The 12370-nt window shown below is 57.5% G+C and overlaps 1 protein-coding gene across 2 annotated transcripts in view; it reads left to right on the top strand.

The window, feature by feature from the left end:
• Positions 1–12370, top strand: part of CCDC12 (coiled-coil domain containing 12) — a 35222-nt gene that overhangs the window by 9360 nt on the left and 13492 nt on the right. The gene's annotated exons all lie outside the window — the stretch shown is intronic.

Below are 12370 nucleotides of genomic sequence, written 5' to 3'. Positions count from 1 at the left end.
CAGCAGCAGTTCCTGTTTTTCACGGGGCTCTGGAGACCAGCCCTGGAGAGCAGCACTGTTCATTGGAACCTGATGCGATGCTGGTGGTGTTCTCTGTGTAACCCACACTGCCCAGCAACATAGCTGCAGGCCACATAGATCTTCAGCCTTAAGATCTGGCTAATGTGCCCTGGCTGGTTTGGTTCAGTGGATAGAGCGTCAGCCTGCGGACTGAAGGGTCCCAGGTTCAGTTCCAGTCAAGGGCACATGCCCAGGTTGTGGGCTTGATCCCCAGTAGGGGGCGTGCAAGAGGCAGCTGATCAATGATTCTCTCTCATCATTGAGGTTTCTATCTCTCCCTCTCCCTTCCTCTGAAATCAATAAAAATATTTTTTAAATGTGGCTAATGTGACATTTTATTGATTTTAGTTTTAATTACTGTACATTTTATTCCATTTTAATTACTGTACATTTAAACAGCCACCCTTGACTTATGGCTGTCTTATTGGACAGCATCTCTGAGGACTTGCTCCATCTAGCCTCACTTATGAGGACCGTGTCTCTACCTAAACTCCCGCTTATGGAAAGCTAAGAGGTTAGGTGGAGACGCTGACCATCAGGTCAGCCTGGGAGCCTAGAATTGGGACAGAGGATTTGAAGTGGTCAATCTTAACGGCCAGTGTCTCCAGCAGATGCTCCCTCCTGGCTACAGTGCAGAGCAGTGTAGTTGTGAACTGCACACTCCAGCATCCAGTCACGGGGCAGTGTGGGAGGGAGCAGTGCCAAGGTAGGAGAGGGGAGCACGCTGATACTTGCTGATGTGGGGGCATGGGCAGGGGTCCTGGCCAATGTGGGATGAGGGCAGAAGAGGAGCTGGAGGGGGGGGCTAGCAAGTGTTGGGGGACGTGGGGGGTGGGTAGGGAAGAGCCCAGTGTGCTGGGTGAGGAGTCTGACTTGTCTGTATCCTGCTCACCCCTCAGGAATTGCCTTTGTCTCCAACCCCATGTGGCACCTCCCCATGCCCACAGCCTGGCTGCAAAATCAGCTGAGGAGGTCGTGTGTGGGGCCTTTTGCAGGCTGGCTGTCACAGCATTTACCTGGCAGTGTGTGACGGGATCTCAGGTAGCCCTTTGAGGCAGCTCTTGGTTTATCCCTCTTTAATCGACCAGGAAACCTGGGGCTGAAGGGATCTCATGGCGATGCAGAGCTCTGTCCCCGTGTCTCTCTCTAGCCCTCACTCCAGGTGCTTGCGAACAAGCAGGTCTCCATCACAGACAGAAATTGCCATCAGGTTACCTGGTGGGAGCCGCGTGGCGAGTGGAGCGAGTGGGCTTTGGAGCCAGGCAGATGTGGTTTAAATCTCAGCTCTGAAGATCACATCTGTGGGACTCAGAACAGATCTTTAAACTTGGAGCCTTCCTCTCCTTGTCTCAAAAATCGAGACAGCTCCTGACCTCCTCAGTAGCCGGGAGTGCGGGGGAGGGTGTCTGAAGTGCCTAGCTCAGGGCCTTGCACACTGGCCCTGTCTAAGCGGGGAGGGTGGGTGGTCCTCCAGTCCTCTTCGCTGCGTGACCGTGGGTGCCGCTGGCCCTGTTAACATTGGCAGCAAAGAGGACGTCCTCCTGTCCCCTGGCTTTTTCAGCAGAGCCCTGACCTCTTTGAAGGTGAAATTTCCTTTTCGTGTGAAGGATTAAATTAGCGAGAAAGTGGATTTGCAGAGCTGCAGCCACGATGGGGTGTGCAGTCAGTCCCTGTTCTTCCCAAGGACCGACTTTCTGGGCCAATGAGAGGGAGTGCCTTGTGGGCGGGCATGTGGGGCTCCCACACAGACACCTGTTGATGAGCCAGTATTGGCACTTGGCATTGAGTCATCTCGCTGAGGCCTTGACTCGTGTGAAATGAAGATGTTTGCTCAGTCAGGTTCTTAGACCTCCCTGTGCCTCTGGGTCACCTGGGAAACAGTTTGCAATCTCTTCTCTGGCCCCACCCCAGACCGCCTATCTTGGGTGTAGATCTTGGTGTAGAGCCTAGAAGTCCATGCATTTTTTAAGTTCCGCAGATGGTTTGTTTTTCTGGAATCTCTGATCGCTCTGGCTTTCTGTCACTGGAAGTTGAGCACCTCCTTTCCCTGGAGCACTGCCGTCCTCACTGTGGGAACTCTGCAGCCACCCCCAAGTGCATGTTTGTTTTGTTTGTTTTTTAAATATATTTTATTGATTTTTTACAGAGAGGAAGGGAGAGGGATAGTTAGAAACATCAACGAGAGCGAAACATCGATCAGCTGCCTCCTGCACACCCCCTACTGGGAATGTGCCTGCAACCCAGGTACATGCCCTTGGCTGGAATCGAACCTGGGACCTTTCAGTCCGCAGGCCGACGCTCTGTCCACTGAGCCAAACCGGTTAGGGTCCCAAGCACATGTTGTTGAGCACCAGCGAGTGCCAGGGGTCTGCCTCACGGGGCTCCCACAGGAGGGGTGGCTGACAGTGTGCATGTAAAAGGGGGTAAAGTGAGGAACTTGTGAGCAAGGAAGGATCTCGGTGTGGGAGATGGGGGTGGGGCGGGGAGGAGGCAAGTGCAGAGGGGATGCCAAGATCTAGGGAAGAGCATTTCTGGCTGAGCAGGGAACTAGCTTGGCTTTTTGAGGGCCAGAAAGGGTCTCTGGGTGGCAGGATTGGAGTGAAGGGTTGGGGGGCAGGGTGGGGTTGAGAATAGAGAGGGCCTGGGAGGCGGGGCCACTGAGGCTGGACCCCACTCCACATGCGGGTGGGGAGCCCTTGGAGGCCTGGCTGTGGAGGTCGGAGGTGGCTGCACTAGTCCCCTGTGAGGCAGTGGCCCTCCCAGGGCAACTGGGTAGATGGGCGGTGAGGGCGCCTGCCTCTGAGATGAGCCCTGCGGGGCAGAGTGGTTTTGAAGGGGAAGTCCGGTCTGGTTTTGGCTCTGTCAGCCCGGGGTGACGGTTAGAGCAGGATCTGGGCTCCGATGGGAGGCAGGGGAAGCCACAGGGCTGGATGAGTTTAGACAGCAAAGGTGAAGACAGCTCTGTGCCCTGAGGCTCGCCCTGCAGGCATTTAGGAGGAGTCTCTGGAAGGTTGGAGGGGCGGGTCTGGGCGGTGAACAGGGTCTTGCTGGAAGCAGCCTCCCCGGTGACCTGATGGTAGATCCCTAACTGGGCAGGTCGCGGTGTAGTCACACGCCTGGCCTATAGACTTCTCGTCAGCAAGCCTGCCCTTGTTCCTGTGCTTCTGGATTAATACACCTGCCATCGGACACCTGCCGTCAGCCCCGACTGTGCGTGGCCTGGCCAGAGCCTCAGTGGCTCTCCCTCAGGGCCTTCCCTTAATCCCAGCTCCCAGCTCCCCTGGTTTCTCTCCGGTTTTGTTTTGGTGGGAGTCTACAGCTTGAATTTTTGAAAGAATTCCAAGAGGAAATACAGTTGCTGTGGTAACGACGCCCCGTGGGGAGTAAAAGCCACACTCCAGGGCTGCTTTGACCCAGGGCTGGAAAGAGCCGTTCTGTCTAGAGAAAGCATGTGGCTGGAGCAGAAAACATTTGTCCTTTCAAGGTCATCGCCCTCCCCCTGCACAGTGTGTTCAGGGTGGTACCTCTAATCACACGGCTGATTGCGTCCTAGAGAAAGCACCTGCGTGACCCCTGAGAGCAGGGCTCTCTTAGGGCGTGGGGGTGAGTGTGGGGCCCTCGGGGGCGAGGAGTAAGTTACCTGGCCCTTCTTCTGCACCCACTGGTGTTACTCTTATTTTTTAAAAAATATTTTTTTATTGATTTCAGAGAGGAAGGGAGAGGGATAGAGAGAGAGAAACATCAGTGATGAGAGGGAACCATTGATTGGCTGCCTCCTGCTGGCCCTACACTGGGGATGGAACCCAAATCTGGAGCCTGTGCCGCCAAGGAATTGAACTGTGACCTCCTGGTTCATAGGTCAGTGCTCAATCACTGACCCACACCAGCTGTGCCCCTGAAACATTTTTAAGGTGTTTAGCAGGAAAACTAAGCCGTGTGCCACCAGCCATAATACAGCGTGCTCCCCTACGCCATGGAGGGGGTCCTGGAGGGAGGGCTGGCAGCAGGGCACGGGGTGGGGGGTGACACTTGCACACAGTAGGCTGCATGGAGGAGGGGGCTTCTGAGCCCACTGTGAATGCACGGTCTCCGCTTTATCTCACTGGTTGGCATAGGGGTCATGTCCCCACTTGGGCTCTCTGTGTGAATCGGCAGAGGCGTTGAGAAAATACTTGCCGAGGGATAGAGTGGAGGGCTGGTAGGGCAGTAGCTGTTTGGAGGCGTGGAACCGGGAAAGGGGCAGGGGCAGGGGCAGGAGCAGGAGCAGGGCAGGCCAGAGTGGAGGTGGTCTGAACTTGGGGAGATCAACTGTGTAAGCCCCCCACCCCAGGGACCTCACCCCACACACTGCGGCTAGCCTTTTCTGACTTGGACTCACGTTCTCTGCATTCGTGTAGGAAATGCCCTTCTAAACTGGGCAGCTCAGGGGCCAGGGCTGGGTCTTCCTCGGTGACACTGGTGGCAGCTGGGTGAACGGAGGGAAGAGAAGGGCCTACGTGCAGGGAGGCATGTGCCCCTCTTGGGCGGGGTGGGATGGGGAAGTGGGCATCATCTGAGCAGTGGGATTCCATGGCCTCACACTTCGGTGACGGGAAGGTGGGGGGAGTATCAGGCTCCACTGTCCTCATCACCTTACATGGTTGTTGCCCACTGAGGAGGACTCACCCGGCCATCACCTGGGCTCCCTGTGTGACACCCCTGCAGCCTAGGAGGGCAGAGTGCCTTCTCACCCTCAGCCCAGCACATGGTTAACAACACACGGTGCTCCCACAGGAAGTAGATGTGTGGAGCTGAGGGTTAAAAGAGCTGTTTCCGCGATATTTCTCCCACAAATGTGCCTGTTCTGACTTGCAGTGTGAATTTGGTTTTAATTAGGATTTTGTCACTTGCAGATCACACCAGGGAGGAGACAGTGTCTTACCTTGACCACTTAGGCTGTGACACTCCGAGAAACAGCTGATAAGAGTTAAAGTAGCTCCGAGGAGCAGCACACTTGGTTGCTCTGTAACCCCTGGCTTGCCGGGGAGTAGACCTGTAAATAACTTGCTTTTCTAGCTCAGGTCCCACGTTGGGGCCTGTGTTGGGACGGAAGGATGGGAGGCTGGCCCCCAGGCCTGGTTAGCACCCTCTGCCCAGGGGTTGTTGTTGGACTTGGGCTGGGCGGGGGGCTGGGACCAAGTCCACAGATCACTTGTCCTGAGCCCAGCGTCTCCATTTGCCAGTCGTTGGCTCCTGGCCTCCCAGGGACTCCCCGTGGGTTGGGTGAGCTCTTTCTGCCCCCAAGGACAGATACTGGGCGGCTCATAGAGTGACCTGGGCACTCAAGTTCCAGTCGCCTTCCAGTGGCTTCAGCACCATGCAAAGTGGACAGACCAGCCAACGTGCGTCCAGAGGCCTCCTCATGCCCCACACTACCTGGACCTCCTGTGCCCTCAGGACGCTTATGTTGTATGAGAGATTGCTCTGTGTCCTCATCAGGGCTGCTGTGTCCAGAGCTCACCCTGGTGACCACTGCAGGTCCCCAGGCAGCTTGGTGTGGCCTCATGCGGTCCCTTCCTCCACTGGGTCAGCTTCTGGAGGGTGTGGCCGGCCCAGGGGCGCCTCAGAGGGCATGGGGTAGAAGCAGGGCCTGGGAGAGGGCGGGCTCCTGGGACATTCAGATCTGCAGGTCTCAGCCTGGGAGATGCTGAAATGGTGGGTCTCTCTATAACTGGTTCCTCCCGTGCGGATGATATTTGAGGCCTTCGCAGCCCCAACAGTTTGTGTTTCCTTACTTTTCTCACTTGGTAAGGATGGACCTGCTCACACCTCTCGGGCTCCTGTGCGGGAAGCACGCCCCAGCCGGGGGCTGTTTATCTTGGAAGCATGATGCAATCAGGAAAGCTCAGTTAAATGCTGGCCGCCTTTTAGGAGGGGTGAGCCACTGGGCAAATCCCTTTGTTCTGAACTTGCGTTTGGATGATCCCGGTAGTTGTGCACTAGAGGGAGTGGCAGCTTTGGGAGCCTCCGGCAGACGCACAGGCCGCTGCCCGCTGCTGTCCTGGAAGTAAGAAGGTGGCTCTCGATTGTTTCCAGCTCCTTTTTTCCCGTGGCTTCCACCAGTGACCTGTGCCCTTTCCTTTCTGGTACTTCCTGAATGTTCTTCATAAATAACACGCTAATCCCATGTTGCCGCCTCCTTGTCCGTCCCCGGACTCCTGCTGGTTCTCAGTGCTGTGGGCTCAAGTGGAGCCGGGCTGGCCGTTCCCTCCTTCCCGTCACCCAGCACTCCCTGCCCTGCCGTTCCCTCTTCCCAGCAGGGACAGCCTGCTCGCCCTCGGGGGAGCTGAGCTCAGGTGTCCTCTTCTCAGCTGTTAGTCACTGGGCACTCCCAGAGCACCAGGAAGTCAGGGTAGCCGGACAGGCCGCTTCCTCTTCCGCCTGCCCCTGAGCTCCCTGAGGGCAGCAGTCATGTCTCCAGACGACAAGCCCAGAGACGCTCTGCAAGTATTTGAATGGAGAGGAAGGAACTGGGCGGCATATGGGAGCTGGCTGAGGATTTTCTCAGGGAAAAGCAGGCTTGCCCTTTGGGAAGAGTCCAGAGACTGACTTGAAAGTCTGCCGGCGGCAGTCATGGCGGCCGGAGGAGCCTCAGGTGTGAATCTGGTCAGATCACTGAGTTTCCAGAATCTGTTATTTACACATGGACTAGGGCTGCTTTGACATTTGTCCATATGAGAAAGAGCTGCTCATTTTCGTTGGTCACAGGCTGGGTCAGCCAGTGCTGGGATGTGGCCCACAGGAGGCCTGATGTGGTCTTGGTGGCCACTCTGGGGAGCTCTGGGGGGAGCCCAGAATTGGTGTCAGCAGGCCTGTGTGCCTAGGCTGTGTGTGCGAGGTAAGGGTGTCACTTTCAGGAGCCGCTCCCTGGGGTGTTCAGCTTGCTCTTTCCATCGGGCCCCAGGATGGTGAACACAGTAACAAGCTCAGCCTCAGAACCCTGTCTGCTGCCGGCTCCTCTGCTAGGGGAAGCCTGTTTGCTCTCTAGCCGGCAGGTCAGACATCAGTTGCGTGTCCTCAGGACCAGAGAGTCTGGGTGGCGGTTCCATTCCCCCAGACGGACCAGCTGGGCCTCCCGGCCTGATCACTCGGCTGCCCACTGTGAGGATGGGCAGGGGGTCCGGGCCACGCCCAGAGCTCCATGAGGAGGACTGATACCTGGACATCCGCTTGTGACTCTCGCTCCTCCTCCCATCCCACCATGGAGAGGAAGTCCAGGTGGTGGTGAGTGGGCTTGCTGGCAGGAGGCGTTGTGCCCTCCAAAAAAAGGGAAGTGGTGGGGCCGGGTGAGAGGGTGGGAGGGGACCTCGTGTCACCATCAGTTAATTTCTCAACTGAAATGTTCTCTCTGAATTGGGGGATGTGTGGCCTGATGGGAGGGCACGCGGCCTGCAGTACAGCTCCCGGCTGGGCCTCTGGGCCCAGTTTGGGTTGCAGGAGGGACCTGGTGTGTGCAGGTGTGTCTTCCCTCCTCTCCTCAGCGTTGCTGGTTAGTGTTGTGTGTGTGTGTGTGTATTTTAAAGCCTGAGAAAGGTCCAAAGACATTGCCAGGCTGTGTTGGGCGTGAGGGCCAGCCATGGTTCCTGCTTGCCCGTGGAGCCAGGCGAAGGCCAGAGGGGCCTGTTCAGGGTGTGAGTAACGTCAAGACAGTGAGCGCCAGTCAGCTGGGTTCCTCGAGTTGCTTTTGTTTTTAAATCATTCCGTCATTAATCATTTTGACTACAGAATTAAAGGAAGTGCAGAAATGCTTTCCACAGTTGTGTTGGGTGAGCCTGTGCAGTCCTTGGCCACTGTTGAGCTCGTGGTCGCGGGTGTGGGCTCTGTGTCCCTTGTGGGTCATCTTCACGCCGCCGCCCATCAGGTTGCTATTTTAGGGACCACTCTGGCGGTTGCAGAGCAGCTGACCTGCCTAACGGTGCCCGGCAGGTCGGACTCGCCTCGTAGCTCCCGCTCTCCCGCTGACGAGTCATCCACTGAGGTATCACCCGCTCTTAGCTCCTCGGGGTGCTTTTCTGGGTGGGAGTTGCTCCTGGTGGCTTGGTCCTGCCCCTCTGGCATGCCACCAAGAGGAGATGTCAGCCCTGGGGATTGTGAAGTTGGCTTGTGGCAGAGGTGATGCTGAGGTGCTGTGAGATCCTAGTGAGATCACCTGTGTGTGTGAAGGGGGAGTCGGGTTCGAGCAGGGCGCTGGGCAGTCTAGACCTGAGCCCACTCTCACCCTTGGGCCCTGACGGCACCGAGTGTGTGAGCCTGGGTGGGTTAACTGCACCCCGTTTTTCTCATGTGTGAACGGAGAACGCAGTGCTGAATTACTAGATTCCTCGGTGACTGCTTACATAGTACTGATCATTTAATTAACCAGATAATTAATTGCCTGGCGTACTGTCATGACTGCTGTTATTGCAGAGGTGAATGGCTGTTGGGTCCAGCCCTCTGCAGAGATTCCCTAGTACTGGGAAGTTTAATTTTAGGGAACCTGGTTAGAGGTGCTCCCTACCACACCCCTAAGACGTGGGCATGGTTGGGATTTCCCTCCTTTGACAGGAGAAGAAAGTAATGTTGGAGGGAGGAGAGGACAGATATTCCGGGTGAAGGAGCAGATGTGTGGCAGCAGGGAACTCGGCTTCCAGCTGTCTGCGTCCCCAAACTGAGAAGAAGCGTGGGGTCCGACACACACAGACCTGCGTTAGGCATCGCTGGGCCTCAGCCCCTGGATCCGTGGGGCAAGCCTGCTGGGAGTCCGGCGCTGCTGGGAGGCTCAGACAAGGTGGGGGAGAACTTTCTCTCTCAGGGGGATTCGCCTGTGAGCCCTGCCTCTCCCAGTGTGGGGGAGGTTCATTCCTTCACCCATTCACTGTTGCTCCACCTGCTGCTGTGTGCCAGGTGCTGGGAGCAGTGACGGACAGGCCTCTGGAGCGTCCCATCTCGGAGGGAAGACAGAGGGACGCAGAACCTGGTGATGGCCCCCCAGCTGCCTCCGTGCCGGGACAGTTGTCAGAGGCCTGCTGACATGGTGCGGCCTGCAGCCCGCACAGGGAAGCGCCGAAACCCATCGGGTTATGTGGGTGCAGAGCCAGGCTGTGGGGAAGCTCAGAGGTGTGCCTGTTCCTCCGGCCTGGGCCTCTAGCCACTCATCCCTGAGGGAATTGGTCATTCTTCATTTGAGCCTCATTTTTATTTATTTATTTATTTTTTTAAATATATTTTATTGATTTTTTACAGAGAGGAAGGGAGAGAGATAGAGAGTTAGAAACATCGATGAGAGAGAAACATCGATCAGCTGCCTCCTGCACACCTCCCACTGGGGATGTGCCCGAAACCCAGGTACATGCCCTTGACCGGAATCGAACCTGGGACCTTTCAGTCCGCAGGTCAACGCTCCATCCACTGAGCCAAACCGGTTTCGGCTTGAGCCTCATTTTTAAAAATCAAAAGTTTTTCATCTACAGAAACTTGGCAAAAAATAAAGTACTATTCCGTTTGCACGTTGCTACATTTAAAATGTCAGCTGTAGATCACTTTCTCTGATGGCCGGTCTGACAGTCATGGGCCTTCTGTGTCCCAGGCTGGACCTGGGCCTTGGATCCTGGTACCTGTTCAGTCTCTGTGGTTCCCAGAAGTCAGCAGGGTGCCTGCTTTCTTGGGTTTGGGGGTGGGGGTTAGGGCAGGGTGGTGGTGGTGAAAACAGGGAGCATCTGGTTTCCTAGAAGATGCAGCAAGGGTCAGGGTTCAAGTTAGGTCCATTGCTGATGGACATCAGGGGTCAGAACCCCCGGGATGCCATTTCCCACAGTGGGTGTCACGTGGGTCCTGCATGAGACCATGGACTCCGGTTACCTTGTTTAACCCTCAGCGCCTGCAGAAGTAGCACTGACCCCCTCGCACAGGGGAGGAAACCGCCTCCAGAGGTCCCGCCACTGGACAGCAGCGGACTTGAGGCTGACTGACCACCTGCCTGTCCAGGCGTGTTGCCTGGCTGCCTCCACGCCACAGCCCCCCTACGGGGTTGGCCCCACAGGAGTTTGGAGCCTTGCCTGGCTGCCCAGGGAGCTGTTCCAGGCTGGCTGTGTGTGAAGGACCTTGGCGTGACCTTGCAAGGGCTGCTTTCCTGTTGGGGCCGCGGAGCAGGAGAGGGGCCCTTTCAGCCTGGGCACACTCACAGTGCTAGCTGTTCCCTCTGCTGCCCTTCCCTGCACCCCTGTCCCTGCTCCCACCCAGCCTCTCCAGACACCCCCCTGTGCCACCCAGAGATCCACCTCACCCCCCACACCATGCTGTGGACACTTTCCTTTCCTCCTCTGGGTCACTACCCACTTGAGAAGCTGAAGAACGGTGGGTTTTTACTCCAGGAAATGAGCCTTTTCCCAGCTGGCCTGTGTGTGCCTGGTCGTTGACCTCTGGGATCCTGTCCACGCACCACGGCTGTGTGCCCACCCTGGGCTGTGAACACTTGGTGCTCACTCGTTCTTTTTTCTCAACACCCAGCGTGGGTGCCTGGCACAGGGAGCCAGTCAGTGGTTGCCGCCTGATAATCTGCTGGGGGGTATCTGCTGTCTCTGGAGCATGGCTGGTTTCCCAAGTGCACTTGTGTCAAGAATAAGACCAGACTTGGCTTGGGGCCAGCTCTCCACCTTCCTTGGCCACAGGCAGGACGGCAGCGGTCATCTGGTGCAGGCCCTGTGATGGGGTGCTGATGGGGGGCCCACCCTGCCTCTGCTGAGGAGTGAGCCCTCTTTTCCACTGCCCAGACACCTTGCCAGGCACAGCACCGGGACCCTCGGCCTTTGTCTGCACTGGCCTTCGTCAGACTCCAGGCATCAGGCCTCGCCCAGCCTGCCTGAAAGCGGCCACACCCTTCGTTTTGTCCCCCGAGTGCCATCACCTTTTTAGTCCAAGGCACCTCATTCTTCCAGTGAGTCATGGTCAGACTTCCATTGCCTCAGACTCCTCCTGTTCCTCAGAGCACTCAGGCACCCCTTGTCCTATCCCACTGCCCCTGACCCCGTTCTGGCTCTTACCTGCAGCCCTGTCCCCCGCTTCCTACTGTCCTCCGCCTCCAGCTCCCTGCCTTTGGCTCCCTCTGCTTGTGAGCCCCGCCCCGTGGGAGAGCAGTGACCCTCTGCCCGCCTCCGAGCCTGAGTCTCGGTGAAGCACCGTGTGGGAATCAGACGTGCCCCGCGCAGACTGTGGGAAGTTACACACTCCCACCCGGCGGGCGTTGCAGAGAGAGCAGGTGAGGGGGAGAACGTGAAAGCCCAGCACGACCTTTGCAGACAGTCTGGCCTGTTGTCCAGAAGCCTCTGTGCAGCCCTTTCCTTCCTGCCCTCGGGCTCTGCTGCCTCGTCGGCCCAGCCGCAGGTCTCCTCCTGGCCCAGGCCGTTCCTTTTTGCACCTGTGCGTAACAGGCTGCTCGTCCCCGTTGTCATAGGCAAGGAAACCGAGGTCACAGCACAGCAGCAGGAAGCACGTCCTGCTGCCTGAGTTCTGGCCCAGAGCCCGCAGCTCACACTGTGCTGTGCCCCTCGAGGCCGGGTCAGGCCCATGAGCACAGATGGATGACAAGCATTTGTGCTCAAGGAATTCGCCAGCTGCAGGGCAGGGTGGGCACAGGGGCCAGGCAGTCCCAGCAGCAAACTGAGTGCCAGGGGCTCAGAGTCGGGGGCCTGCAGCCTGCCCACATCACTGCCTGCCCAGGAGGGTCAGCCTCCCTCCTCCCTCCCCCCGTCCCTGGCAGCAGAGAGCTGGCAGTTGTGTGCCCAGGCTTGGAGGTGGTGTAGGAGAGGGGAGTACGAACAGGACTGGGAAGGAAGGAGGGGCACAGAGATGTGGGAGGGGTGTGTATAAGGGGGCATTAGGCAGTGAGTTGCTTTTAAGGGTCTCGGGGTGGGTGGGGTGTCTCTAGATCCCCCGAGATTCTGTGCACCTGAGGCCCTGCCTGCCTGTGCTCCTCCCACGAGTGTCCACCAGGTCTGAGTGCACATGGCCAGCTCTGAAGGTGGGAGCATGGGAGAGGGCGGGGGCGGGGCTGTTTCTAGAACCAAGTGCCACTCTTGACTCGCATCCCCTTGGTGAGGGTGCAGGGTGTCGGGAGGACCTTTGTGACCTTGGGCAAATCCTTCCCCCTTTTCTGACGGAACTGCCAGCCCTTCAGTTCTGAGCCTGAGGCTTCCAGGCTGGGGGTGGGGGACTGTGAGGCTTGCTGCACCGCTGCCCCTTCCCAGGCAGGGAGGGTCCTGCCTTGTGACCTAGGCCAGTAGCGCTTAAAAGCTGT

This window comes from Myotis davidii, unplaced genomic scaffold, assembly GCF_000327345.1.
Source record: "Myotis davidii unplaced genomic scaffold, ASM32734v1 scaffold663, whole genome shotgun sequence".
Taxonomy (NCBI): domain Eukaryota; kingdom Metazoa; phylum Chordata; class Mammalia; order Chiroptera; family Vespertilionidae; genus Myotis; species Myotis davidii.
This window is presented reverse-complemented; position numbering and strand designations above follow the sequence as displayed.